Here is a 5,576-nt window from a genome sequence, read left to right on the forward strand (position 1 = left end):
TAACCAGCTGGGCAGTGGTGGCTTACACCATTAATCCCAGCACTTGGGAAGCAAAGGCAGGTGGATTTCTAAGTTTGAGGCCAGCCTGGTCCAGGACATCCAGGGCTATACAGAGAAACCCTGTCTCAAAAAACCACACACACACACACACACACACACACACACACACACACACACACAAAGAAGAAGAAGAAAATAACCCATAAGCTGAATTAAAATGCCCCAAGCAGCAGGGAAAGGGATTCTGTGACCTAGGGCATTCAGGTGGGCTGGGGACACAGCCGCTGCTTGCCTGCACCTGCTTTGTTATCTGCTTCCTGCAGGTGACTCTTGCTTTGCACCCTAGTCTCCTAGTGTGTATCCATCAGCATTTCTAGGCCATCTGGGATCTAAGTTTGAGTGTGATGAAAAACATATCCAGAAAAATGCCTGCCTCCTGTGTCTATGTCTCTCAGATGCAGCTCCTTTCACATTCTCATCATATGAGAAGAGATGTGCACTGGATGTAGATATGGTGTGATTATAGTATTTTAAGCAGAGATAGTGGCCTTTTGAATAAAACTAGGAAGCATTTCTATATATCTACAATTTAGTCATTTTTGTCTTGAGATAGTATGTACTAGATATTCAAAATACAGAGAAATCAAATACATAATATTCAAAATCAATATAAAATTACACAAAATATTCAATATACAAAAAAAAAGCAAATGTGCTTAATGTCCCACCAACACTTTCAGAGCTGTCCTGAGCTCCCATGGTTGTGTTTTCTTAGTTTCTTGTACAAGATCTTTTTTCTCTTCTTTTTTTTTTCCTAGACATAATAGGATATGAACTGAAAGGCATGCAGGCCAATACATTGAATCTCCATATACTGATGACAGTTTTAAAGATGACAGTGATGAACTAGAAATCACTTATTTGAAGTGGATATTACAACTCTCAATAGAAAACTTGTGGTGACTGAGGACTTTTATTCCTCAAAAAAAGAAAAAAAAAGAAAGAATGAAAGGAAGGAAGGAAGGAAGGAAGAAAGAGAGAAAGAAAGAAAGAAAGAAAGAACAACAAAAGCTTTTGTGACATTTTACTTTCTATCTTTGCCTTAGTCTTCCCTTTCTTGTTACTGGTCTCCATTTCTTATCTCCCATCTGTTTGGTGACCTCTCTCCTTCACTGATTTTATCCCTTCATCGTCGATTTCCCCTCACTACAAGCAACTGAATCCACCTAGCAGAAAGCAGCTTCTGGGGAGCCTGGAGTGGCCAGAGTTCCAGGGAGGAGAGACGGGAAATGGTCACAGCTTGCATCAGGGAGCAAGTTGGTATCTTTGATCCTAGGGCATTCCTTCATAAGGAGTCCCAGCAGAGGCACCACCATCATGGTGCGATGTCACAAGGGTCACACGGGTCACGTGGCTCCATCAAGAATGACATCACGTGGGTGTGAATGGCCTGATTAGGGAGACAGCAGCTTTAGTGTTACTAAGACAAGTTATACCCACGGAAGTAACTCCATGGTTTACATGCCGTCTTGGGATGTTTAAAACTGGCTTGTTACCATCAAAGAAGAATTTCATGGTGTTAACGCCTTGTGTATTAGGGACAGTAGGTACTGAACAAGTACCGCATGATTGCCAACTCCGCTGCAAAATTTTAGCATTCCCATGAGTCTCACAGGATTTGACTCTGGCTGGAATGTTCCTGGTAACAGTTTTATGGTAGCACTCTCTGGAGAGGGACACTCTTATAGGCCCTTGCCCAAAGAATCCTGGTGATTTCAAACAAGCAAAACATAAACAAACAAACAAACAAACAAACCACTTCCAGACAATGTTTGCCTAAGCAGGAATGTAAGGTCAAATGTGTCCATTTGTGAATTTCTCCAACTCCCAGGTGACTTTCTGGTCTTGAGCTACACGTACTGCCTCAATTACATCTCTTCTTGCTCACCCCTGATTTGTTCACGGATTCAGTTGCTGGACTTTCTGAGGCCAAGGTGGTAGGAAGCATCTCACTGCTTAGAATCTTGAACCTGGGTCTTACATCCTTAGCAAAGCTGGAAGAATGCTGAATCTGGAGTGAGTGGCCAATGAGGATTCCATAACGGCAGGGCAGGAGGTTGGGTGGTATAGACATCTTTATTAGTTGACACAAGAAATAGCAGCGGTGGTCTGTAAGTTCCTGCTTGCTTCGGGGCCTCTGCATGGTGTGATCAGAGCTGGAAAGAGATGGAAACAGAAGCTGTGCCGTGAGGCCTGCTGTTTTTGGTTATCTTGCTTTGTTAATGGATCAATGAGAAGAGTTCTCTCTTTAGTTCTCCAAGTGATCAAGTGTCCTTTTCATAGATTTCCCTCCATGTCCACTTGAGGGCGCTGGAACCCACGTTACAGATCCCCGCAAGAGACTTATTCAGGGATTCTCTGAAGCCTTCCAAAGGGGCATGCTCCAGATGGTGGCACCAACCCTGCCAGGCTGTGTATCTATGAGCGTCTAAATGTGCTGACTCGCTGAAAGAGAAGCCATAACCCCCACCTAGGAATCCCACAGCACGGGGTTGAGCCCATTTTAAAAGAGGCATTCACCAAGCTGGAGGGGGTGGGTTGGTGGGAAATAATTGGGGAGGGGGCACCTGCCCAGGGATCTGGCACCGGTTGGTTAGAATGAACACAGATTTGGGGCAGTGGGAGATGGTCCTGCCTTTCCGAAGGGCTTTTGTTTAGAAGAGGAAATAGCTTCATTTTATGGCTCCTGCGGCTGAACTGGAGCTTATAAATAGTATTTTCTTCTCAATAGTGAAGAACAAGGCAAGAGAGCCAGCAGACTAGCCGAAGCAGCAAGCTGGGCTAAGACTGTTTCCAGCTCACCTATGGCCTGCTAATGACACCACCTTAGGGCTCGACCAATCAGTTAACCTTTACCTGTCTTCTAAACTCAGCCTTTGCATGAAAAAGTATCAACAGTGTTTCCTGAGGATGACTATGGAGATCCAATAATTTAAATAAAGCATTCGGCATAGTGCCTAGCAATTTTATTTATCTCTATTTCCAAGAGCACAACTAAAAAGAAAAATGTATAACTGACCCTGAAGACCTATGGTGGAGTCCTATTAAAGGTGGCTGGTTCCCTTTATGCACCCAAAAGTCTGTAATTGATAAGTGCTCGTACTCCTGCTTTTCAAAAGGGGCCAAAGCTGTGCTCAGAGAGCCTAAGAGATTTGCCAGTCTCCAGACTTTGGGGTAGGCAGGCTGAAAGCTCAAGCCTGGTTTGTGTCTTCCTGTGGCCCCACGCCAGGACACGCCACTGCCTGTCTGTGTCAATGCTGGGTCTTCACCCAAAGGCCCCTAGGTCTGGTGAGCTTTTGGCGGGCTTATTCATCATACACAATGGCGCAGAGGCACATATGTTGCGCTGGCAAGGCTGGGCATATTTTCCAATGTCGGGGGAAGCAGTGGATGAATGAGTAATACAGGCAGAGAGATCAACAGAAGGGGCAAAAGGAGGCCAGAGCTGTATCAGCTCCCCTGCCCCCCAGCACGGCAGCAGAAGGCGCAGCTGGCGAGCTGCAGCCTGGTGCTCCAGTCCAATCATCTTGCCGCTGGATTTTTGCACAGCTTTCTTTCCCCATTCTTTCTCGGTTTTGACACTTGTGATTATTACCAATCCTGGTGGCGCTGACGCACGGAGTGCAATGGTTACCATGGCATGCTTAATAGCGAGAGCAGATGTTTGGCAGGGGAGCACCATGCATTCTAAATACACAAGGCGAAAGTCGGTGGAGGGCATAATTGATTTGCCGACTGCAGTGGGAAGCCAGCCCATGCTTGCTCAGGGCCAGGGCACCCTACCACATCCTTGCTTTAACACTGCACAGTCTCATCATCAGCTGACCTCTGGTAGGCCCCTGGCTTTCCATGTTATCAATTCCCACCTGCTCGCTTGTCTTCTGCAGTACTTAACACCTGCAGCCTCCCAAACAAGCTGCGTCTGGTCTGTCTCCCGTCTGGGCTTGGCACAGCTGTTCCTACAACTCAAGTCTAGGTTCCTTTGTCTGCTGAGCAACACCCATGCAGCCGCCAATTCTCAACTCGATCCTCGGTGTGCCTTGGTTAAATCTGAGTCGCTGAAACTCCGCTTGGTTTCTTCATAGAATTTACTGCTTGCTGTGTTGTAGCTTACTTGATTTCTCTCAGTAGAATAGTAGTTTCTTGAGGTCAGGAACTCTGATATCTGTAAGAAAAAAAAAAAAAAACCACCTTGACTTTAATTGAAAGGGGAAATGACACCGAATTAAACTTTCATTCATTACCATGAGGATGGCCCTGTATAACTAGTAGCAACACCAAGTGGCCACGCCTTCCCTCTACACAGGCGAGTTATCTGTATGCACAGAGCCATTTCCTGTTCCCCAGCTTCTCCTAGAAATCTACCATCCTTCCCTCATTCGTCTCTATGTTTTCCAGTCTCATCTGCCAGTCAAGATGCTTCTCAATTATTATGCAGTTTCTCTGGCATACCCTCCCAAAACTGTGTGATCACTTCTTCCTACTGCTTCCCTAACACCCCATGTTAATTACTTTCTCATTGCTATGACAAAATGCCTGGACAGAATCAACTTAAAGGAGGGAGGGCTCATTTTTGCTTGCAGCCCAAGAAGAATACAGTCCATCATGACAGGCATGGTGGCAGGAGCAAGATAGCTAGAGTCTCATGGCATTCAGGCTTAGGATACAGAGTGAACAGGAAGAGGGGGGGTCAGTCTTCAGTCCCAGTCAAATGGCCCGCTTTCTGTAACAGTGCTCTTCAACCTTCGTCTTTAACAGCACCATCAGCTGAGGGCCAAATATTTGAAGCATGAGCCAATAGGGGACATTTTCACATTCAAGTCAGAAGGTCCGTCCCTGAAACCTCTCCATTCCAACTTCAAAGGTCCCTAGAGTCCCAGCACAATCGACGCACTGTTCAAAAGTCCAAAGTTTCTTCAGAGACCCAAGGAAGTCTCTTAATGGTAATCTCCTGTATAATTTATTAAAAAATTGCATTCTTCCAACTTACATTAGCAGAGTATAGATTCCCACTCCGTAAGGAAGGAATGGTAAAAAAGGTAAAGTAGAAGCAAGACCAAAACCTAGCAGGGAAAACCTTAAATTCTGCAGTTCTAAATCTAGCATTTGGGTTCATCTTGGAGGTGTGCAGTGATATCCCTTCTATGATGGAAGATACTTTGTTGCACCAGGCCTCTTCTGTCAGCATAAAGAAAGAACAAAGGCCTCTTTGGATTTTAGAGGTAGTCTATTCTTCATGTGGGTATGTTGGTTTTTTTGTTTTGTTTTGTTTTTGTTTTTGTTTTGTTTTGTTTTGTTTTTGGTGTTTCGAGACAGGGTTTTTCTGTGTAGCCCTGACTGTCCTGGAACTCACTCTGTAGACCAGGCTGGCCTCGAAATCAGAAATCTGCCTGCCTCTGCCTCCCAACTGCTGGGATTAAGGGCGTGTGCCACCACCGCTCTGCGTGGGTATGTTTGTCTATCCTAAAGACAAAGTGGCTTGGAAAACTGCAGGGTATTGAGTGAGGCCCAGAACA

Source organism: Mastomys coucha, unplaced genomic scaffold, assembly GCF_008632895.1.
Source record: "Mastomys coucha isolate ucsf_1 unplaced genomic scaffold, UCSF_Mcou_1 pScaffold18, whole genome shotgun sequence".
Lineage (NCBI taxonomy): Eukaryota > Metazoa > Chordata > Mammalia > Rodentia > Muridae > Mastomys > Mastomys coucha.